General features: G+C 39.6%; 1 protein-coding gene across 4 annotated transcripts in view; it reads right to left on the reverse strand.

The window, feature by feature from the left end:
• LOC132825915 (nucleus accumbens-associated protein 2-like) overlaps nucleotides 1-22,772 on the reverse strand; it is a 106,837-nt gene extending 84,065 nt beyond the window's left edge. For 3 of the 4 annotated variants that reach the window (XM_060841540.1, XM_060841544.1, XM_060841539.1), the window contains exons 1-2: nucleotides 22,690-22,772; nucleotides 11,140-11,214 (exon numbers count right to left, since the gene is read on the reverse strand). The gene's annotated coding sequence lies outside the window, so the exon portion shown is untranslated. Of the gene's footprint in view, nucleotides 1-11,139; nucleotides 11,215-22,118; nucleotides 22,185-22,689 lie in introns of those variants that run through there. The other variant, XM_060841541.1, reaches the window with a different exon arrangement.
• Nucleotides 22,773-25,114: the final 2,342 nt, after the last annotated feature.

Here is a 25,114-nt window from a genome sequence, read left to right on the forward strand (position 1 = left end):
CACCACTCTAATCTAGACTCTGATCTCCAGCATCTGCAGTCCTCACTTTTGCCTATTTATTTGCGGTGCATAAAACTGGAAAGTGTAGTGAGACAGTGGGTAAGAAGGATCGGTTTCTTTTATCTGAGATAAATAATGATGAGGTATAGATTTTAAGTAACTGGTAAAACAATTAGAGGGGGGTTGAATAGAACATTTCTCACCTGGATGATAGGAGTCTGGACCTCACTGCCTAGGGTAGTAAAGGCAGAAATTCTAAACCTAAAACAAACTAGGATATGGCTAACTCATTTGAAGTGCCCTCATCTACAGAGTTACAAATCAAGAGGTGGAAAATGGAATTAGCCTGGAAAACTCTCATGAGCTGAATAATCTTCACTTTGCCACTGATTTTCTTGAAAGTTGGTGGTGGCTCCAAAATAAAAAACTTTTTTTGTAAAAGGTTTGTCTTGGTCACCCACGATCATTCAAGACCAAGTCAGATGATAATACAATGATGAGCCCTTGCTATCTTTCACTATAAACCATGCAAACAGAAATTAGACTAGACTACATGAACACTAATGTGGGGGTGTGGAGAAAAAGGAGAGAGAAATCATCAAGCACTTAGAGGTTCAAGTTAATTGTGAGCCAACCGATTTGGAAAAGATCTTGCTTGACTCATTTAATTTGCTTTTCAGTCTGTTACTTCAATGTAGTAATCATGACTATGTTAATTTTACAGAAGTGTTTGACAAGGTATCGAGGTATTATACCCTTTTCGTGCTCTATGTAAATAGTTTGAATCTTTGAGTATAATGTAAAGCTTTAAGATTTGCCAATTATACCGGATTTAGTGGCCAGTGTGAATTAACAAGCTTTCAATTTCAGTGACAAAGTTTGGTAGGACAAGCTGAAGATAATCTCTCTAGCTCTCAGGAGAACAAGAAAAGAATTAGAGATTTAACGTGATTGTGACAGGCTTAGATAAAGGGGCAAAGAAAAACACTTCCCATCAGGTGACAACATAAGGACTACACAAAAAGAGGTGGAAAGGCAAGTTGCGAAGGGGATACAGATTACACAGATACTAATATGTTATGTGAGTTAGCAAAATGTTGACAAATGGAGTATAATAATGGGAGAATGTGAAGTTGCTCATATGAAAAGGAGAACAAAGGAACAAAATTCACATTGCTACTGTACAAAGTGCTGGTGAGACCACACCCGGGAGTTCTGACAGCAGAGTTGATCTCCTGATTTAAGAGATCATTTTACTGGGCGCAGTTCAGACGATTCGTTTGGGTGATCCTCAGTATGGACAGATCATCTTTTGAGCAAAGGCTAAACAAGTTGGGACTCTACTCAGTAGGGTTTAAAAGAATGAGGCGTGACTGTATTGAAACATACAGAATTCTTAAGGCGCTTAACAGGGTAAATACTGAAGGAATGCTTTCCCTCATGAGAGGGACTAGGACCAAAGGGCAAGCCTTAGAATTTAGGGACGCCAATTTAAGATCAAGATGAGGAGGAATTTTTCTCTCAGAGTTAAGTACTTTTGGAACTACTTGCTACAGAGAACTTGAGGGACAGAATCCTTGTGTATATTAAGGCAGAACCGGATTCTCGATCAATAGGGGGAATCAAGGATTACAGGGAAATTGCAGGAAAGTAGATCTGAGGAATGTCAGATCGACCATGATCCTCTTGAATGTTGGGGCAGGGTTGACGGGCCAAATAGTCTACTCTGTTCCTATTTTTTATGGTCCAGCTGTGCAGAGATTTTAAGGTTTTGTGCAAGTAATACTGGGGTTGTGTGTAAAACAACTTATTTTCTGCAGTAAACATCACTGACCTGGAATTTGCTGCTCACAAGGGTACTGCAAATAGAAAACAGGAGTTTGAAAGGAAACTGGATAGGCACTTGAAGAAAATAAATTTGCAAGGCTAGAGGCATTGAGCAAGGAAGTGGAAAGACAAGATTGGTCAAAGGGGATCCAGCATGTACCCTATTTTCTTCACTCCACCAAAGTTACAAAGATTTTACCCATAACCCTTTCTCCTTAAACCTTTCAGCCTCTTTCCTTCTTCCTTTATGATACTCCTTAAATTTTTCTCAAATTCTGTGCAGTGTACTAACATGGATGAAGAAGCGATTGGCATGGAGAAGTCGAAGTAGGAATACATGGTTTTTTTCAGCATGGAAGGCAGTAACTTGTGGGGTATAACAGGGATCATTGCTTAGGCCCCAGCTATTGACAATACATCCAAATGATTTTGACAAGAGAACTAAATGCAACTTCTCCAAGTTTGCAGACAACACAAAGTAGATTGGGAGAGTGAACTGTCAGAAGGGTGCAGAAATGCTTTAGTGTGATTGCGCAAGTTGAGTGAGTGGGCAAATGCACAGTTATGAAGTATAATGTAGATAAATGTGAGGTTATCCACTTTGGTAGATCATCTGAATGGCAAGAGATGTGTTTTTTTTTCCTGGGGGGGGGGCGCAGGGGAGAGGGGGCCTCGGACATTAGTCACTGAAAGTAAATGGGGGATCCAAAACCATGGGTTCACAGATTACAGATACAAGGTAGGCCATTTAGGACTAAGATGAGGAGGAATTTCTTTACCTAGAGAGTCGTGAGCCTGTAGAATTCTGCCACAAACAGCAATTGAGGCCAAAACATTCCATATTTTAAAAGACACAGTTAGATATAGTTCTTGGGGCTGAAGAGATCAAAAAATTATGGAGAGGAAGTAGGATCACTGTATGGAGTTCAAAAATCAGCCACTATCATATTGAATGGCAGAAAAGACTCAGAAGGGACGAATAGCCGATTCCTGGACCAACCGTCTAGGCTTCTTTGGCGTACCTTTCATTTATCTGCATTGACATCACCTTTGGCTGCTCAATATCACAAAATTTCACAATATTGGTGTGAAGTTCCTTAGGATGTTTTATCACATTAAAGGGAATAGCACGTACTGTATGGACTAACCAGCATGCCTAACAGACAGAAAAGAGAGTTGAGATAAATAGGTCATTCTCACATTGGCAGACTGTGACTGGTGGGGCTCCACGGGGATCAATGCCTAGACCCAGCAACATTACCACCATTTCCTCCTATAACATAATAAAGCTATGCAAGAACACGTATTTTGAAGAAGATGCAAACCATTTCCAGAAGGATTTGGATAGACTCAGCAAATGGACAAAAACATGGCTGATGGGATTATGACATGGAAATATGCATTTTGGAAAGAAGAACAGATATACAGAGTGTTTCTTAAATGATGAAAGTTTGGAAAGTACAGCTATGCAATGAAACTTGGGTGTCCTTTACACAGCCTCAGAATAAGTAATTGGCTATTTAGGACAGAGGTGAAAGAAGTTGGCTTTCACCCAGAAGATTGCAATTATCCCAAAGGGCTGTGGAGGGTCATGGAGTATAGGCAGCAGTGGGTTCTGCAGATGCTGGAGATTAGAGTGGTCCTGGAAAAGCACAGCAGATCAGGCAACATCCGAGGAGCAGAAAAGTCAACGTTTCGGGCAAAGGCCCTTCATCAGGAATGAGGGCGAGAGCCTTGGAGGTAGAGAGATTAAAGGGGGGGGGGGGGGCTGGGGAGAAGGTAGCTGAGTGTGCAATAGGTGGATGGAGAGGAGGGCAAAAAAAGTGATTGGTCAGAGAAGAGAGTGGAGCAGATAGGTGGGAAGGAAGATTGACAGGTGGGACAGGTCATGAGGATTGTGCTGAGCTGGAAGGTTGGAGCTGGGGTAAGGTGGGGGAGGGAAAATGAGGCATTCTTCCTCCAGGCGTCTGGTGGTGAGGGAATGGTGATGGAAGCGGCCCAGGACCTGCATGTCCTCTGCATGCAGAGTGGGAGGGGGAGTTGAAATGTTCAACCATGGCGCAGTGGGGTTGATTGGTGTGGGTGTCCCGGAGATGTTCTCTTAAGTGTTCTGCGAGAAGGCGTCCGGTCTCCCCAGTGTTGAGGAGACCGCATCGGAAGTGACGGATACAATAAATGATGTGTCGAAGAGGTGAAACCTTGATGAATGTGAAAGGCTCCTTTGGGACCTCGGATGGAGGTAAGCGGGGGAGGTGTGGGCGCAGGTTTTGCAATTCCTGCGGTGGCAGGGGAGGGTGTGTTGTTTGAGGTGGGGCGGGGGGTGGACCTGAATCTGAACCTGACTAGGTAGTCGCAGAGGGAAAGGTCTTTATGGTCATTGAGGTTAGAAAGGAGTTTATTGATTTCTAAATAGTAAAGACATCGGGGATAGTGCAGCAAAATGGTATGAGGTAGATCAGCTATAATCTAGTCAAATGGATGAACAGGCTTGAGGGGCTCAAGGAGCATTCCTTTCTCCTGCAACTCTCCAACAGTATCCACCCAATTCTCCGCACTTCATTCTGGGATAGAGGGGGCTGGGCACCTTCCAGCCACTAGCCTCTACATTGAGCAATTAACCTGACTTTTTAATTACCTCCAGTACAACACGCACCACGATATCATTTCCCATCCCGTATTCCGGAACTCCTTTGTGACAGTCTATTCCATACTATTCCTTGAAACAATTCCAACTCTGCCATAAATCACTCCTTGAATGAAAGAATGTACATCTTTCAACTCTGCATACTGCATCACTGTACACATTAGTTTCCTCTACATTCAGTAGGCCAAACAAAGTCCAAGTGATCACTTTGCTGAACACTTCCTTTCAGTTTGCAAACATGGCTCTCAGACTCCAGTTCTTACACTTTCAATTCTCAATTCCATTCAGATCTCACAGCTGTTTATTACAATATTCCAAAGAAACTCAATGAAAACTAGAGGAACAAGGCCTTACATGTGAATTATGTGTAAAGATCTCAGTCTCCAGGTTGAATCTGGTTACTTGAAGCATGATGCACTGGTGGAAGCCTGCTCCTTGTCACTGAAAAGTCTAATGTTACTTCAGACACGCCTCTTGGATCTTTCAATACTACATAACCTATGTCCCAAATTGTGTCATGGGGAATAACATAAGTATTTCCACAGCAGGTGGAAAGACACTATTCTGGAACCAAACATTACATTAGAACCACTATGTCATTTTCCAAGCGTAAGTGACAATAGGATATTGCTGATCAATAAATTAATTCTGCTTGTCATCCAATCCCAGACCTCTCTTTCATTCCTTCCCCATTATCTGACCTCTAATCTAGATTTGCTCAAAACCTGCTACATTATACAGTTCTGACAAAAGGTCACACACCTTAACTGTTACGTTTCTCTCTTCACAGATGCTGTTTCCAGCATTGTTGTTTATATTTCAGACTAGTAGCATTTGCAGAGTAATACTTAGTCTTTTAGAAAATGAAATGTCATTGAAACAAGTCCATGAGATTCAAAGATTCATACCAATAGCAAGTAAGAAAATCTTAAACTTTTGTGATAGGAGCATATTGCCATAACATTGCTTGTTGGTTTAAGATACAGACACCTGGCCAATTGAGCAAAATCTCAAATCATTTTAAATTACCATTCACCTCTCTACTTCTGCATTAGGTTGGCCACCATATAATTGGGATTATTTAACTGAAACCATACCATGAAATCTATAACCCAAAGCAGTATTTTTCAATCCCCTTTGTGCTCCACCTGGCAGAGCCTGCTGTTTTAGCAGGAAGAAGGTAAATCAAATGGAAAAATTGGCGTAATAAAGGGATTTTCTTATTCATAGCCAATTTCACACAGGGAAAATTTATACTTTATTCAGCAGTCACCATGCCAAGCAAAAAGCTTCCACTTCATGCAATTAGACTTGTAATTTCCATCTAATTCAAAATTAATAAGCCTCAACACATTGCAGTGCCTGCACGCATTTCAATCATGAGTCATAAAGCTCCCAGATCTGGGGAAAAAAAAAGACTTCTGTTCTGAAAGACCAGATTAGTGGGCTCGAAGGAACTGCACTGCTATGTTAATAACCTGGCAATGGAATTTTAAGTTCTCTATATATCCATAGAAGTGTATCAACTGTAATATTCAACACATTAACAGACATCCTAGTGGTGTTCCAAGTGCACACTATTTTAGAACAAAGGGGACATTGTGGTGCAGTGCAACTTTTGGATAGCACACAAATTAAACAGAATGATCCAGATAGTTCAGGTTGGTGTGGTAGACATCATTTAATATGGACAAACATGATGTGATAAGACTAACTAGATATGCAGAAAGAATACAGAAAATACCACAGAGAAAAGTAATTTACATGCAATACTGAACAGTGCAACTATCTGACTCTGAAAGAGGTACAGAAACCAACTGAAAAGGTTTGGCTGACCAAGCAATGAGCAGAGTTTAAATTGAGAGGATTTTCATTTTGAGAAAGGACAAAATTCTGAAGTTTATAAAGTGAGTAGAAATAATTATCAACTCCCATAAGGAACATGGATTAAACTGTGGAAGAAGAAAAGTCAGCTGGTCAGATTCAACTAGCCTACTCTTTGACAATGCTAGAAACATAGGTCCCAAGTGTAAACCAGGATAGTTTCAGAGTCAGTTCGGAGTAGATGAAGCTCATTGAAGTAATGGGCGTTTTAGGAGTGGGTACCAGAAGAATTGGGCTCTTATAGTGCAGCCGTAACATCCCACCTTGGAGTCAAAAGGCCTGAGTGCAAATCCTACCCTTTCCAGGGAGTTGACATAACATATCTGAATAGCTTAATTAAAAAAAAACAGCTGGAACGTTGTCTATGGATAGGGATAGGGAGAGGATCAAGAAATGAAAGGTGGAAGTTGGTACTTGTGCAGAGTTGTAGATTAAGAATAAGAGTTTTAGATCACAATGTCATCAGCTGCCTAATTCAGTAAACTGATAGCTGTTCAGCACTCCTGACAGTAACTTTTCATGCTTAAATTGTAATTAGCCAGTAACTTGAATCAACTAAATGCAAAGAACATTGCATAGTGAAATTTTGTGCTAAATGTTCAGTGCATTTTGAATAAAGTACTTCTTAAATAAGAGCATGGTGTATTTCTGGCAGCTTGGTGAATATGTCAAACTGACAGCCAAACAGACAGTCCTGGAAAATTCAAGAGACAGCTGGAGTTATTTTTGGAGAAAGAAATAATTAAGGGGTACAAGAGATTGAGAGATATATGGATGCTTAGAATACACTGAACTTTAAGTTAACAAAATGGATTTAATAGTCTGAATAGTTACTTTTAGGTATTGTTCCTCAGTCATCCAGGTCTCACTGGAAACAATGAAATACATAAAAATGCCACTGACAGGATGTATCATTAAATACATTTCAAGTGTGAAGATAATGTGTTATGAAAGATTAACAAAGTTTTAGGTTCTACAGAGAACAATGGATACATAAAAGAAGCATTCAAAAAAGATTAATAGTAAAAGACATTTTGCTCCAAATATTTACTTTATAGAATCAGACTCTTGCAATGCAGAAGTAAATCTCCCTGTGATTCAGGAGGACTGAAATCAAGTTGCCCGAACATGTACCATAACATGTCCAAACAGGTTGATTAAAATGACTATACTTTGCAGGATTTCAGACCATGTGGAGACCAGGACGGAGATGGATTAGATCAAATCTGGGAGCAAAAAAAGGGCAGCAATTTAAAATGCAGACTCAAAAGCATTGTTTTGCAACAATTACACTTAAAGTACTTCACTGATAATGTCAAAAAGACCAATGTAAATCTAAAAGTTTATTTTTCTTAATTGATAGAGCTAAAGATAATCAAGAGTACCAACAATGTAATAGAGTATGAGTGATCAAGTCTAATGACACACATGCAAGATTATATTGTGTTTAACAAGGAGAAGCATCTCACTGAACTTAAAAGTACCAAATAAGAGTTGCTATTGTAACAATGAAATCTGGTCAGCAAAGCATCAAAAACTGTAACAAATGCAACTGATGTGTTGTGTCTGTGAGAGAGTAGATCAAACATGAAATTAGAAAAAGAACAGCAAAAAAGTCATGTCAGCAGAGCAAACTTGGGTTTTGAGAGTGGTGCAACAAAACCAGCCTGGCACTCCGGTCTAAGGAAAACCTCTAGACTCTGCAGGTGGGATTTTAAACAAAGAAACACTATTGTGGGCAAGTTTATTTAATCAGGATTAAAGTTAAATCTGCTTGCTATAAGTACTACTTAGATGGGTATGCAATTCACTGGGTAAGACACTAAAGGTGGCTCCTGAAATAAGCTGAAGAATTTATTTTGGTGGATCGTTTGCCCAAATTGCAAATGAAACATACCTATACCTAAATATTGCAAAATGTTAACTGAACCTAGAACGTTATTGTTTTCTCTCTTCAGTTTCTGCCAAACCTACCAGGTTTCTCCAGCTGTTTTATACCAGACTAGTGGTTTGTTTTTTGACATCGAATGAAGTTTTTCGATCTGTCTATACTTGAGGGTGGAGAAGTGAACATTCATTTCCTTAGTCAATTCTGCCTCCATAAAAGTGTGCAATGTTGTTTTATTGGCAACCCACGTGTCGCAATAGAGGGGCATACTACATACATTTCTTATGTAAGACCCTACAGATGCACTCTATGTAAGGCTTTAATTAGATTTTGAATAACATAGTTACAGAGTTAGCAGGTTTGCCTACAGAAGATTAGGTGCAGCAGCTGGCACCGTGCCATCATACTCGATGCTCAGTTATGGTCTATTCATTGCCTGCAAGAGAAGACTCAAAACACATTACAAAATTATTCATGAACTAAGCACATTTTCCAAACTATAAAATTATGCAAAAGTCCATAGGACTACCACAGCTCAAAACGGAGAGGAGTATAACAGATAAAGTAGCAGTATTTAGATGACACTATGGAGTCTTTAAAAAGTCTGTAGTTTGGACAAGAGAGAAAAGATTGAGATGGTAAGAAACTACTCCACTAGAGAGATTCTGACAAAAGCAAGTGTGTCAAGGTTTGAATTCAACATTACTTTATTTTATTAATAAAAAAACATTTTCATTAAAGTTGCAAACTTTCATTCACAACTTTCATTTCGTCATAGCATTTATATGCTTATATTTGGTATTAAATATTACCCTCAGTATTATGCTGTAGCTGCCAATGCATTTGTAATGAAATGGAATGTACTTCACAGGCTTAAGTTGTACTAAAGATTTCCAGATGACTCATGGTACTCCTCCAGAAACTATGCAGACTTACAACCTTGAAATGGTTTCTGGAAATGCAAACTCAAGTATTGCTGACAAAAGACACATTCTGACAAAGCTTTTCAGCTTGCAATTCATTAGGACAATCCACAAGAATACTACAGAAAAAGGGGAAAATCAACACTTAAATTGCTGGAGAGAAAGTGCAGTAATGGATAGAGGAGTTCTTATGGAGAAATGCACCAGTTAATAAAGACTGGTAGTTAACTGACAAGAATCAAGTTTTAAACGAGGTAGGTTGACTGACTGGTCAAGGCACTGCCTTTAGAAATGAAGCTGAGAACGGCTGTCACCTACTCTGCATTGAAACAGGAGGAGTGTTTGCATGCGTCTGTCTGCAATGTATCTGTTCAGCATGTCTCATGAATTGTCATGATGAGTGCTAGATGGAAAATTTCAACAAAATGTTTCTTTTCCAATAACGCTCAGATTCGAACTACTCCTCACCTTAAATGGAAGGCTGGAAATAGCAAAATAATCTATCAGCACTGGCTAGATCAATGCTGAACTACAAAGCGGAAGCCACTTCCATTACCCAAGACCTCAGGTTTTCAAATTTGTACTGAGGCAAAAGGGACATATATCACAATGATCAAAACTTATGATTTCATGGTGATTAAGCTCAGATAGTGACAAACTCTGGCTGTGGCAAAGTTGTTGGCATTCACATAGCCAAAACAGGATATCGAAATGAGGGATGCACGTAAATCAAAGCTCTGGACTTGTAGCTTCAGATTAACCAAACTTGTGCACATTTGTTATATGACAATGCTAACCAATTGGAGTGAAGTTAGGCCACATTAGAGTGTGAAATCACAGGCAAGCCATCATTCAATACAGGGATCCCTCTGTGAAGAGGCTCAAATCCTGCACGTACATCTGAACCATAGAGAGTTAAAATCGCTGTCAACTGGTGAGAAGGTGAAGCTGATACATCATGTGAAAAACAATGCTGTAAGGCGGAAGAAACTTTCCTGCATCCCAACTCTGCCAAGCACTAGCAACCTTTGACTGCAGTGCTGACATGGCAGATGGTATCACACTCATCTGAGGATAGCACAGCGGATAGAAAAAGATGACAGTTTTTCCACAGTAACTCTCAACATTTTTCAATATCTTTTACTGAACAAAGTCAAGCCATTGTAAAGATGTTGAGAAATTGAAAAATGTAAAAGATTTTCAAGTAGTTATTAAAACAAATCCTCCATTTTCTTTTGAAACTACATGTTTGTACCCAAATCAGGTTAAATATTGTTCCCTCAGCTATTGCAAAGCTCTGTTGAACAGATATTTGTGGGCATGCTCCCTGCGTTTCAATGCAATTTTCTTCTATTACTATTATTATCACAACAATTGGAGTACTGAGGAACACAAAATATCCCAACTGGGGGAACAGTGGTCCAGTGAGATAGTCAAGGAATAGAATATCATTTGCCACTCATTTAGTAAGTTGTTTGAAAAACTGAAGCAGGTAGTTGAACTTCCATTGAATTTTTTTGAATTATACAGCCCATGATTAACATTCCACACTTGTGCAAATTATATTTCAATATAAGAAATAACATTTCTTAAGCTGCAGGTTTCCCTGTGTCTCTATTGTAATCTACAAGATTAAAAAAACCCAAATACTTTAAGTGGGCACTTAGTAGAGCAGATCTCTCTGCCACTCAGCATTAACTCACTAATATTTTATTTACACATCTCTTCCTTGCAGCTTTTCTCTACCTGGATGATGCTCTGAAATTTCTGTTTACATTATTTTTGTTAAACAGCTGTGACAAATTTGAAAGGAGTGAAGAGATTCCAAGTTTCTATAACCAATCCTTCCAAAACAATTCAAGATCCAGATCTTGAATGAGCTCAACCTTGGACTATTTTACATTTTATTGAAATTCATCCATGCAATTCAGGCAAAATTGTTTACAGGCGGACTAAAAGAATGAAAACATTACCTCTGCCCTCCTTCAGAGACTTGAGCAATAATCAAATCGGAAAAGACTGCAAATCCCCAGCAAGTCCATCAGCACCTGAAGTGAACAAAGACAGATTTACATTTCAGTCATATTTCTACATTTAATTTCAATCACAGTTTAAGAAGGGAGGAAGAAAGAACAAGGTAAATATCAGGATCCTGAATTTGGATACAGATGAAATTGGCATTTAGATCACACACAAAGATGAATGTCATTGGATAGGCAAAATATTTCCTCATTCACACATACTTACTCATCACAAAATAAGACTCCATTTCAATTACTGTACAAAGGGCAAATTAAATCTTAAACTTTGACTACTGTAGGAAAAATTGTGAACCAGCATCGAAAGGAATCAGTAAGAAAAGTTTTTATGTGCTACAGCATTGATTTTTACTGATATAAATGGCAATCACCCCAATGATTTTGGCTGAAGCTTGGGATTCAACATCTCAAATTGTTCTTATGGTCACCATCAGAAGGGATAACTACCAGGCTATCCTGGTGACTGACAGCTCGAAATACTGTCTCCAAATGCATCCTAAAGTTGAAAGTGAAAAACTATAATTTAATTGCACAGCTAGAAGTTTCTGAGAGCTCGAATAGATGCCTGCTTAGTACAATCTTTCACTCTAATCCTGATAATACACAATGTCCACAACTAGTAACTACTGCCCACCGACTCACTACTACTCCTGGTAACTCCAGATTGATTCAGCACAAAACATTCAAAACAAGCAATAGAACAGGAGAAAACATTTTTTTAAAAAACAAATTTGAATCAGTCAGGATATATGCTGGAGTTCAGAAGAATGAAGGGGATCTCAGAAACCTATAAAATTCTAACAGAATTAGACAGCATTGATCCCAATGACAGGGGAGTCCAGAAACAGGTGACACACTCCAAGGATACACAGTTTGCCATTTAACACAGATGAGGAAAAATTTCTTCACCCAAATTGCATATTGGTAAGGCAAAGCAGGACAGAACTTCTACAGTTAAATGGTAGGGCCCAGGGGAATGCTACCAAACAAAGACCGTGGAGTCAAAGGTAGACAGGATGGTAAAGGCAGTGTTTGGCATGCTTGCCTTCATTGGTCAGAACACTGAGTACAGGAGTTAGGATGTCATGTTGCAACTGTGAGGTCATTTATGCAATACTGTATACAATTCCAGTTGCCCTTCTATAGGAAAGATGTTATGGTGAGATGGTGCAGAAAAGATTTACAAGGATGTTGCCAGGACTACAGGGTTTGAGTTACAGGGAGAGGTTGAATGGGCTAGGGCTTTTTTCTCCCTGAAGCGTTAGAGGCTAAGGGATGACCTATACAGACTATAGATACATGTCTATAAAATTATGCAGGGCATGGATAAGGTGAAATAGTCAAGATCTTTTTCCCCAGGGTTGGGGAGTCCAAAACTAGAGGGCATAGATTAAAAGGAGAGAAGGGAAAGATTTAAATTTATCACACAGAGGGTGGTGCACATTTGGAACAAGTTGCCAAAGTGGTGGAGGCAGGTACAATTACAACATTTATCAGGTAGCTGGATAGGTATATGAATAGGAAGGGTTTAGAGAGATATGGGCCAAATGTTGGCAAATGGGACTAGGTCAGATTGGAATGTCTAGTTGGCACAGATGAGTTGGTCCGAAGGCAAAACAGAAAATGCTGGGAAGTCTCAGTAGGTCTGGCAGCATCCGTAAGGAGAGAAAAGAGCTGACGTTTCGAGTTCAACTGACCCTTTGTCAAAGGTTTCAGATTCCAGCATCTGCAGTAATTTGCATATACTTAGTTGGACTGAAGGGTCTGTTTCCATATTGTAATACTCTAGAATCCATATGGTAAGCCTGTGGAATCCACTGCCACAGAAAGCAGACAAGGCCAAAACATCATGTCCGATTCCTCCTTGAAATCATATCGCACTTGGGAGCCAAAAAGGATCAAAAAGAATAGGGGAGAAAAGCATGAACATGCTATTGAGTTGGATGCTCAATTGTGATCATAATGATTGGAAATGCAGGCTTGAAGGGCTAAATCCCTACTGCTGTTAATTTCTCTGCTTCTAAAAACAGGTTGTATGTTTGACCTTCAAGTGTATGCATTTAATATTGTACATTCCAGATTTAAAGATGTGATGTGATGCAAATGTGCCATAAATGTGTAGAAGAAAAGTATTCTAATCAAGCACAATTTTAATTGTGCAAATACATGACCAGAGTTTTCTACAAAGTTACCTCATGATTCCAAACATAACCACAGCATTTTCAAAGTTACTTTTTGGGTTTTATTAATGGATTAACATGGAACAGATGTGAAAATTAACAACTGCTTTGGCCAAAACCAGGAGTTTATCATAAATCAATTAAGTCCAAGGCAATGAATTTTGGACTACAACAGCAACAACATTTCAGAAGCAATTTTGTTGGCTTTAGAGAACATTTTGGAAAACAGATGTCAAGAAAGGTGCTACATAAATGCAAGCTTTTCCTTCCTGCTCTTGAGTTTTCAGCTCCAATACCTGGAATGTAGCATAATACCAATAATTTTCATCATGCCTTTTATATGCATGGGACATAATATTCTGAGCAATGCTACATTTTATCAAATCACTACATATCTAAAACAAGACAACCACAACTATGGTTAGAAAAACATGCTGTATTGTACAATCTTCCTATAGTTATTATATAAAAGTTTGTGAAGTACATGACTCTTTTACCAAAATTGACAAAAAAATTTGAAATGAATGTAGCCATGTGTAAAATAGCAACATAGCAAAATTTCTTGAAAACTGCTTATGCAAAATTTACAGGATTAAAAAACAGAAACGAAACTCTGTCATAGAAACACTAGCACTATAGAGCCTTCTGAGATTGGCACACACCAACACATTTTCCTGAGTGAAGAAGTGTCCAGCATATAAATTGCGAAATCTTCCAACTGCACTGTGCAAAAAAAAAGTTTCTGAAGACCACAGAAAAAAAAACTGTTTCCCATTCTAGCCTTTAAAGTTTTTAAGAAACATTTTTTAAATAAATACAAACGTATCAAAAACAAAGTGTACCCTCAAAACTGAGCCAATACCATCATTTGCTTATCACAAAATATCACACTTCCTTGAACCCACATTTAATCACCAATCATCGAGTGGTCAGCAACGTTTGAAATTCATTAGCTTTCGAAGATAGTCTCCAGTCAGCACAAATACTTGACTCAAAAACACAAGTCCCTAAGCCATAAAGAAGAAATCTGTAAATGTTAATTTTTTCAATCATCCTTTACCCAGATTTCTCATTTCTACAGGATCAGATTACAATACAACATACGTTGTAGCTCAATTTTTATGATGCAAATATGGCTACTCCAGTTCACTTTCTGGTCAATGGTCACCTCCAGTTATTGATTGTGGAGAATTCAGATCATTATGCCATTGAACGTCACAAGAGATTTTTAAAAATTTTCTTGTCTACTTAGCTTCTTTCTAGCACTCGTGTGTCAAACCAGAATGCTGTCCAGGTCTTGCTACACGTGGTTACAGATTGCTTCAGTATCTCAGTCAACACAGATGTTGCTGAACAAAATAAACAACATGACCATTATGCAAAATGAATGTCACACTTCTGACTTCCTGATGCAGAGATGATCATTGATGAAGCAGTTGCAGGGTTTGACCTGGAAATGACTGACCTCTAAGAATTTCAAGAACATTTTGTGCAAGGTTCGACTCCAATCAATGGAGAGTTCTCTCTCTTTAAATTTCCAGCGATACCAACTTTGCTCCTTAAATTCACAATTAGTGAAATATTACCTCGATGTTTCAACAGCAGTTGCTCACCTCAGTTTAAGCATTCAGCTAATTTACCCGTGCTTGGTCAAAGCTTGAGATCAGACGCCAAGCAACTCTGGAAGAGTCCAAACTCAGCATCAACGAGCAGGTTATGGCTTTGTAAGAATCACTTGATAGCACTGTTGATGACACCTTCCTTCACTCTGCCAATGGCCAGACTGTAAGTTCTATTAATTAATTTTCTGGGAAAAAAAATGTCACAATCTGCAAATAAAGCTTTTGTTGTAGGTCTTCAGCCATTTCATTTAATGGGAGGGATCCTCACATAAATCAACTACTCCATTACACATATAATCAATGTGAAAAGTTGCTTTTTTGTGATCTCTCCCAACATTCAGTTTAAATGCAATCAGCAACTCATTTTAAAAAACAGATTGAAAAAAAAAAATCACACTTCCAGCCCATCTCTACCAAATTTGTTCTCAGTGCCGTCCCTGCCAGCCACACCATCTCTGCTCAGATTCAATTGCCTGGGAGATGAAAATATTGACCAAATTTAATTAATAAACTGAAAAGACAAGAGAATAAAATGGGATGTCATGAACTGAAATAAAAGAGCAAATTATGGGGGGAAATAGGAAAACTAAAATCTTACACACATTCCCTGTTTAATGAATAGCCAATTATGAATTGTCGCTCCACTGTGCGCAATGCTGCAAGTTAAACTGCTTGCAGTAGTTAAGACTTGGAAGGATCATTCTGCCATACTGTGTGTTAAAACATTTAATTAACAGTATGAACAGCAAATGGTATTTTCAGCCCACATACTGAAACCATGCTGTTACCTTACATCAATTTAGGAAGTTGTGAAATGACTTGAAGGCACATATTGTGCTCTTTACATAGCGTAGCCACTGCCTAGGCCAGCACATTTTATTTAACCTTCTATTCTAAGTCATGCAAATAAAAGACTGAACTGTTAGTTTAATCAGAAGTGAAACAGCTGTCACAGAAATCACCACTTTATTGTCAGCAAACTCAGATGACTCCAACTGCTTGAAAGAGGCAAGACCATTTAAAATCACTGCATGAGGCAAAGATGTTACTTCCAAACCATCTGATTCACATTGTGCCCTGTGATAATATCACATTTGAACTCTTGCTAAAAACAGTTTCATGATTATGAAAGCATTTACTATGCAAAAGCTCTGAAGAGTTTTATTAGCAATGGAACTTTGCCAACTTAACTTTTATCTAAAACCCAAAAGACTCCAGTAACTGGATCCTGCTTCACTAACTCCAAGGGTTGCTATCAATCATGTGGTTCAGAAGCTCAGTTCCACCTTTAAAATACCATGCCAATAGACTTTTAAGTCACAACATATTGTCTTCTGTTGATGTTGACACTTGACATTAACATTCAAATTTAGTACAATATTCTTTTAAATTTTGTCAGCATTCATATAAAGCGAAAGTCAAGTTCATGCAAGTAATACTGATTGATGGATAATTAATGGCTTGGACACCAGGGAGATTGCCCTTACTCTGCTTCAAAATAATACATGGAATCAGATACATCCACCCAAGATCACAAATAGGCTTGAACGGTTCACCCAAAAGATGGCATTGCTGACACCAGACAGTACAAAAATCAGTGAGTGATTCCCACACTGTAATATTGTTAGAAAAAGGAACAACTGGAGTGAGGAGAATGCTGTATATGCCTCCATGGACAAGTAGCTAATACATAGTGATGGAAATAAATGAAGTGTTGGAAAGTTCCTGCTGGGAATACCAACATGATTTCAGCAAAAGAAAAAAAAGTATGGCGAGGGGTAATAGAGTCAGAGTCTTGCTGCAGAGGAAAATGTAAGGAAAAAAAAAGGGGCACCCTGACTGCAATAAGATCAAAGAGCTAAACTTAATGGCAGATGTCATAAGCAGTAGTCAGAATACAGATAGTCTCACTTAATATCACAAAAGGACATATCCACTACAGGAAAATTGAAACTGCTAACCCAACAGGTTCAATCACATATGAACATTAGGTCTGGCTCTGCCAAAAATACACAGATTAAAATCAATACTGCATAATATTCCCACATCTCAAAGCAAGATTTGCACTTTTTTAGGAACCCACATTCAGTGCAGCATGCTCCTACTGTAAAGTATTTTAAGTCTTAACGAACCTATCAGCAATTCTTTTCACAGACACTGTGACACTAACTTAAAATATATTTTGTTTCTTTGTAGAAGGCACAAGACTACATTTTGGAGTTTGCATCTTATTAAATGCATTGCTCAAAAACAGTGGGCAAGGGAACCAGTGCTTGCTAGTTACTTACCAGTCTGTTGTATGAGTTATGCTGTATGAGAACATGAGCAAATTCACAAAGGAAACCACTTTTAAATCTCTTAACAACAGAGGTTTAGAAGCTCAGCAAAATTCCACATACCAAAACATGTTAAATGGTTTACCAATGGATTTAGAAAATTCAATAAAGTTACAGTATTTAAAGACTAAGCAACAAAACTAGTAAGAATTCATAGCATGTCACCTTAGCTCACTAAAATTGGAATATTAGAGTGATACATTTGCATTTCGACAACTCACCAAATCATTTTATTGAACAATTTTTAATTACAAATTTAAAAAGGCTTTACTATTAGTGAGTTTGGTCAACGAACCAGCGTCTACAGGAGACTAACATACAAACTAAATACTGAATGACAGGAACAAATCATCCCAACACCCACAAACAAAGCTGCATTAAAACATTATTTCAACGAGCTACCACACACTGTAGCACCGAGGAACTATGAAGAGCAGAAAAAAACCACCTAGACAGCGTGTTCAAAAAGAACAGAACCCAATGAACACAGTCCATCGATTTCTCAGCAACAAACCCAAAGCAGCATACAAAACTCTCCCCTAGAAGGACATCTCAGAAATGACTGCCAGACTACTCAGACCTCATGGCATCACGGTAGACCTCAAACCCACTAGCATACTAAAACAGCAGCTAATGAACTTGAAAGACTGTACACAGACAACAAGCAAAATAAATGTCATTTACAAAATAGCTTGCAAGAACTGTAACAAACACTACATCAGACCAACAGGCAGAAAACAAGCCACTATGATACATGTACATCAATCAGCCACAAAAAGACATGACCTATCATATCCTTACATACAGATGAGGAAGGACATCACTTTGACTGGAGCAACACATCCATCCTAGGACAAGCCAACAGAGAGCCACATGAAAATTCCTAGAAGCATGACATTCCAACTGGAATGCTATGAACAAAAACATTGACTTGGATCCCACCTATCATCCTCTGAGAAAAAGAACAGGAAAGTGACGCTACTACAGGAAACTTGAACACAAATAGAAAGCGGGCCATGACACCAGTGTTTCACTAGAGTCTCACTAATGATGTTATCTAGTAGGGTGACGAAATGTCTGAAAACAAACCTTTCAGCTCATTGTGCAAGCTTACAGCAAGGCTTTACCATTATTCCATGCTAAGGGTATACAACAGTGTGTCTCCTCTTAGCTATCTGTACCTATGCACACTTCACTAACTGCTGTCTTTTCATTTTTTAAACGACAAAGTTGGGTAAGCATTTGGGACATGTAATAAGAGCTCAGAAAATATTAAAATATTGAATAACCAAGAGCCTTTTTTAAAAAAATATAGAATCCCTACAGTGCAGAAGAAGTCATTGAACCCATCGACTGCATTGTCCCTCCAAACAGCATTCCGACAGAGACGCCCCTGAACAACCCTACATTTACCCTAAAGTGCCTAATCTGCACATCCCTGGCTACTATGTGACAATTTAGCATGACCAAGGTACTTAAACTAGAAATCTTTGGACTGTGGGAGGAAACCTGTGCACCCGGAGAAACCCACATAGACACAGGGAGAATATGCAAACTCCACACAGACACAGGGAGAATATGCAAACTCCACAGAGAGAGACAGTCACCCAAGGCTGGAAGTGAAACTGGGTCCTTGATACTGAGGTTGCGGTGCTGACTGCCATGCACCACTCACCAAACCATGCTGGGCTGAGAAACAACAGATCATCCTTTAAATTGTTGTGTCTGGTCTAGAAATGAAAATACATTCCTAAACAGTCTAGCCCTTAAGATGGTCTAACCAAGATACACAAAACGCCTAATGAGACTTTTGCACAGGGGATGCTGAGTAAGAACAAGGGAATATTGGAGTTCAGAATGACATCTTAAGTTTATTGGCCAAATGCCTTCTGCAATATAGTTAGCATATTGCTCTATTAGCTTTTTGTGAACAGTTTTGAATTGATTGTGTAAATTATGGTATTTTCCAATGCTGAGCTAGAAAGGCTCTACAACTGGAATTAGAGGAATTATATGGCAAAAACACTCATCATTAGAGAACTAAATCAACTCAAAATGCTTTTCAAAACATGTGCTTGAAATTGAGTTTTGCAAATGAAAAACCTCTAGGTGGAAAAAAATTCCAGTCTATCTAACTCACTGAGACAGAATTTGTCACCAACTATTTGATAGAAGATTCACATCAGTTGAACAGACCAATGGGAAGAAAAATAAGACCACAAAAGGAACTGAAATAGCACTAAGAAAGTACTAAGAAAGGGACCAACAAGCAACAGTCGACTTAATATGTCCATAACTGAGACAAAGTTATGAAAGCATTATTGAAACGGCAAAAAGATGCAAACTACCCAGCTGAAAACGATTTAGAACACGGAGCAGAACACATTCTGGAGTTATGTAATTTTGGTTACTATGCATTCAAAATCCAACCATGCCTGCATTGGTGAGAATCAAAACAAGAATAACCTCAAGCACAGGTGGGAGGTATTTCTGGAGGTGTAGGCATCCTTGAAAAGGCCAATACTTATTACTCATTCCTTGTGCATTTGAGAAAGGTGGTAGTGTGCCATCTTGAAAACCCTAGTTTATTTAGCATCAGTACATTCAGTGCTTCAGTGGTAGTATCCCTGCTTCTGGGTCAAAAGGCCAAGTTCAATGTCCACCTGCTTCAGATATGTGTCATACCTGTCTGAACAGGTTGATTAAAATAACCATACAATATTCAGAACTGAGAGAGAGAGTGTAAACACGCACACAGCCCACAAATCTGATTCCATGCCAGCATTTTATGTAAATATTTATAATGGAAAAATCCCACAGAAACACAGCAGCATTTAAAATGGAAAGGAAATTTGCAGAGGAAATTGTGAATATTTCAAAAGTGAAAAACATATTGCCTCTCTTTGATTTATTCAGTTATTACCTAAACAAATTTCCATTTGAAAAGTTTTTTTTTAGTTGCATCTTCAGGAACTGAAATTTGTAACATACTCATAAGATGATTTAAAACTTTTAAAACTTCAGCAAATTTCTAATGGCTTGGCCTTTAATATAATTTTTTTAAACTTTTGAATAATTCAGAGCATAATGCTCCATTTTAGGCTGGGATTCCTCAATACATATTTTGAAGGTTTTACTTCAGGCAAGTGAAAACAAATTAAAAATGTTGTAAACTGCTTACTCAGATAACACTTGCCATCAGCACCATTTAGCCATGCAGTTTGACTTAATGTTTATTAAAACAAATAACAAAATGCACCCGAACCTATTTTAAGACCTAAGTTTTATTAAAAAGTTGATTATAAACTAATGTATGTTTTTAGGCCATCTATATTTATGGAAACCAGCTTTTTAAAGAGCATTTATGTTAATTTAAAAAAAAGAGAACAGCCAGACTCGAGCAGCATTCGATGTGTAAATGGATTCAAGATTGCACAAGATTCAGCATATGAACAATAATGTTTGATAGGCCGAGTGGCCTTTTCTCAGTTTCAACTAATTACATATTTGTGCTTTTATATGATTTTAAAATCAGATTATTTATAGCAAGATACATTCACTTTCCCTACCGTTTTCAAAAACTAAAAGGCTGATGACTGAACATACCTACACAACTGCTTTTCTGTTGCAGAATTTCCAGCTTCATACATGAGCAAAATTGATGACCCAGTCAATACACTGTCAAGGAAGATTCATTTCTGTAACCTCAAATTGTACTTTTTCCTTCCACTAGAAACATTAAACTTAAACCCACGGCACTATGCCCGGAGACATTATATTCAAAATGAGATAATATCTGTAGATTGAAACTAAGATGACTCTCAAGCAAATTTTGATACCATGTCACAGAAGGCTTATCCAAGTTTCGTTCTTTGTCATCCATGTAAGGTTTTGTAAAAGTCTTGGCTGTGACCTCCAAGGATGAAATGGCAGATCCACTCATTTTTACACTTCAAACTCCTGATACCAATTACTACGGATGCTGGAATCTGAAACCAAAAGAGAAAATGCTGGAAAATCTCAGCAGGTCTGACAGCATCTGTAAGGAGAGAAAAGAGCTGATGTTTCGAGTCTAACTGACCCTTTGTCAGCTTTTTTCTCTCCTTACAGATGCTGCCAGATCTGCTTAGATTTTCCTGATACCAATATCTCACTGCTCTGATTCATAATATATCCAAAGGGAAATCCACATGACTATTCTATTCCAGTGTACCATCATTACTGAACAACTCAGAAAATTCACATTAGATCCTGGTGCACAGTTAGAACGGAGACATTTATCCACTATACTCATTTTAAATTGATGGAAATAATCTACCAGAGTATAAATGCCAAGTCAATGCATTGTGCCATATGCAAACCCCATATCAAATAGTAAATACCTCAATAATCTACTGGTGAAGGGTAAAAAGTAAAATCAGAATACTGTCCATTTTACATTAGCGGTACGACATTGAAATAATTTAAGTTCACTGCAATCATAAGTCACATGTTGCACTAATCTATACCGTATAACAAACCCTGCGTTGGTGTAATTTCTTAAAAATCACCTCAGCATTTTCAGATTGCAAAAAATATGTAGTTAAACTACGTGCACAGAAACACACAGATGATCTCAACCAGACCTGCAAAACCATGAATCATTTCTAGCCCAATAAATCTCAACAAATACGCACAAGTACAGTTCTCGTACTGTATCTGAAATTCTTAACGAGAGTCAATTCCTCGCAGGAAAAAAAGTAACTACTGTATTAGGCAAATATGCATGGACATACCAAAGACGTGTGTCAACGGAGGCTTCCAAAAATGGATTAAAGATTACGAACAAACAGACGTCTACACTAACAAACGTTAAACAGGATATAATGTAAAATAATTAAAAATTGCACTGATGGGATGATTAAACATCCGCTCATGCATAGCATCCTGAATTAGCCTATTCCAATGGAGCAGAAAGCCATGGTGGAGGGGAACAAGAGGCAGTTTCTAAAAGTGGGCAGCAACCAAAAAGGGCATTCAGAGCAATTGCGAATCCCACTACCCCGCACAGGGTTTGGTAGAGGTGAACGCTGAAACAACTTCTCAAAAGGAAGAAAGTTCTGAAGTTTTCTATTCCCACCCTCCCGGATTGGGAAAACTTCACGTTTCAGGCGCCCGCCCGCTCCGAGAGGAGCTGCCAACGGCGCGCGTGCGCAGTGGCGCGCCTAATCCCGTCCCCGGCCGTCGCTAAGGGGGTTGCTGAAAACTCCGGCCCTTACTCTGCCCTTTCCGACCCCCTGCCCCGGGAAGGCGGAGGGGGGGAGAAAGTGAACGAAACAAAATTTAAATACAACGGCGTTCCTCTACCTGCCCGTTAGCTCCGCAGAGCGACGGCGCCCTCCGGTTTCTTCCCCGCCCCTCACTCAGTGCCCAAGTGCAGGCGAGATCGAGCGCAGCTTTCGACCGCACCGGAAACCAGCCCTCTTAGCAACGGAAGTGACGTTGCCGCACGCAGCCGGCCACGCGGTATCCTAGCAACAGGCCGCGCCCATCTGTAAACATCTCCCCCTCCCCCGGAAACCGCCTTTCTTCCCTCTGGCTCATGCAGCGTGGAGATCAGAGGCTTGGGCTCAACCGGTCCACGCCGACCGCGTTCCCGAACTAAACCCGAGAAAATAGGTGCAGGAGTAGGCCATTCGGCCCTTCAAGGAGAAAGTAAGGACTGCAGATGCTGGAGATCAGAGCTGAAAAGGTGTTGCTGGAAAAGCGCAGCAGGTCAGGCAGCATCCAAGGAGCAGGAGAAGGGCTCATGCCCGAAACGTCGACTCTCCTGTTCCTTGGATGCTGCCTGACCTGCTGCGCTTTTCCAGCAACACATTTTCAGCTCATTCGGCCCTTCAACACAATCATGGCTGATCATGCAATCATGGTATCCCGTTCCCCCCCCCCCCCCCTCTTCATTCCTCTTGATCTCTTTAGCTGCAAGGGCCATCTCCAGCTCCCTCTCGAATATATCTCACTAGTCAGCCCCAACAGTTTCCTGTGGGAGAAAATTACACAGGTTCTCAATGCTCTGAGTGAAGAAATTCTTCATCTCAATCCTGAATGGTTTATTCTTAGACTGCCCCCCCAGTTCTGGACTTGCTCGACATCGGGACCATTCTTCCCATATCTAGCCTGCCAGTCCCATCAGGATTTTATTTGTCTCTATGCGATCCCTCCCTCATTCTTCAACAATTCCAGTGATTACAAGCCTACTTGATCATCTTTAGCCCAGTTGATCCAGTCTCAGCTCATAGATTATAGAATCCCTACAGTGTGGAAGCAGGTCATGTGGCCCATCAAGTTCACACTGACCCTCCAAAAAGTAGCCCACCCCACCCTATACCTGTAACCCCACATTTCCCACGGTTGACCCACCTAGCCTGCATATCCCTGGTTAATTCAGCATGGTCAATTCACCCATGATATACTCGGTGAGTAGAAGCATTTCCCTGCAAATTCTGGTGAGGGAACACATTTTACATGGAAAGTAATTAAACAGGTATGTGCCCTGTAAGGTATTAAACAGAAATTCCAAATCCCCTACCATCCTCAAAGTTCAGGTATGGTAGAGCAAATGAATCGGACACTGAAATCTAGTCTGACTAACACCCTGACAGAGACAGGGCAACGATGGGTTAGTGTACTCCCACCACCCTCATGAAACTGAGGTCAACACCAGCAAAGGGAACGGGGCTAACCTGCTTTGAATTAGTGATTGGATGGGTTATGTTGCTCCTAGAAGACATGGTAATGAGAGGACCAGAGATGTGCAAATTTAAGCATATGGTTAAACAATTTGTGAAAGAACTGGCAAAGCAGCTTCATGAGCTGAGAGAGGAAGTTATAGAGTCATAGAGATGTACAGCATGGAAACAGACCCTTCGGTCCAACCCATCCATGCCGACCACATATCCCAACCCGATCTAGTTCCACCTGCCAGCACCCGGCCCATATCCCTCCAAATCCTTCCTATTCATGTACCCATCCAAATGCCTCTTAAATGTTGCAATTGTACCAGCCTCCACCATTTCCTCTGGCAGCTCATTCCATAGACGTACCACCCTCTGCCCCTTAGGTCTCTTTTATATCTTTCCCCTCTCACCCTAAACATATGCCCTCTAGTTCTGGACTCCCCAACCCCAGGGAAAAGACCTTGCCTATGAATCCTATCCATGCACCTCATAATTTTGTAAACTTCTATAAGGTCACCCCCTCAGCCTCTGACGCTCCAGGGAAAACAGACCTAGCCTGTTCAGCCTCTCCCTGTAGCTCAGATCCTCTAACCCTGGCAATATCCTTGTAAATCTTTTCTGAACCCTTTCAAGTTTCACAACATCTTTCCAATAGGAAGGAGACTAGAATTGCACGCAAAATTCCAACAGTGGCCTAACCAATGTCCTGTACAGCCGCAACATGACCTCCCAACTCCTGTGCTCAATACTCTGACCAATAAAGGAAAGCATACCAAATGCCTTCTTCACTATCCTATCTACCTGCGACTCCACTTTCAAGGAGCTATGAACCTGCACTCCAAGGTCTCTTTGTTCAGCAACACTCCATAGGACCTTACCATTAAGTGTATAAGTCCTGCTAAAATTTGCTTTCCCAAAATGCAGCACCTTGCATTTATCTGAATTAAACTCCATCTGCCACTTCTCAGTCCATTGGCCCATCTGGTCAAGATCCTGTAGTAATCTGAGGTAACCCACTTCGCTGTCCACTACACCTCCAATTTTGGTGGCATCTG

Source organism: Hemiscyllium ocellatum, chromosome 21 (assembly GCF_020745735.1).
Source record: "Hemiscyllium ocellatum isolate sHemOce1 chromosome 21, sHemOce1.pat.X.cur, whole genome shotgun sequence".
Lineage (NCBI taxonomy): Eukaryota > Metazoa > Chordata > Chondrichthyes > Orectolobiformes > Hemiscylliidae > Hemiscyllium > Hemiscyllium ocellatum.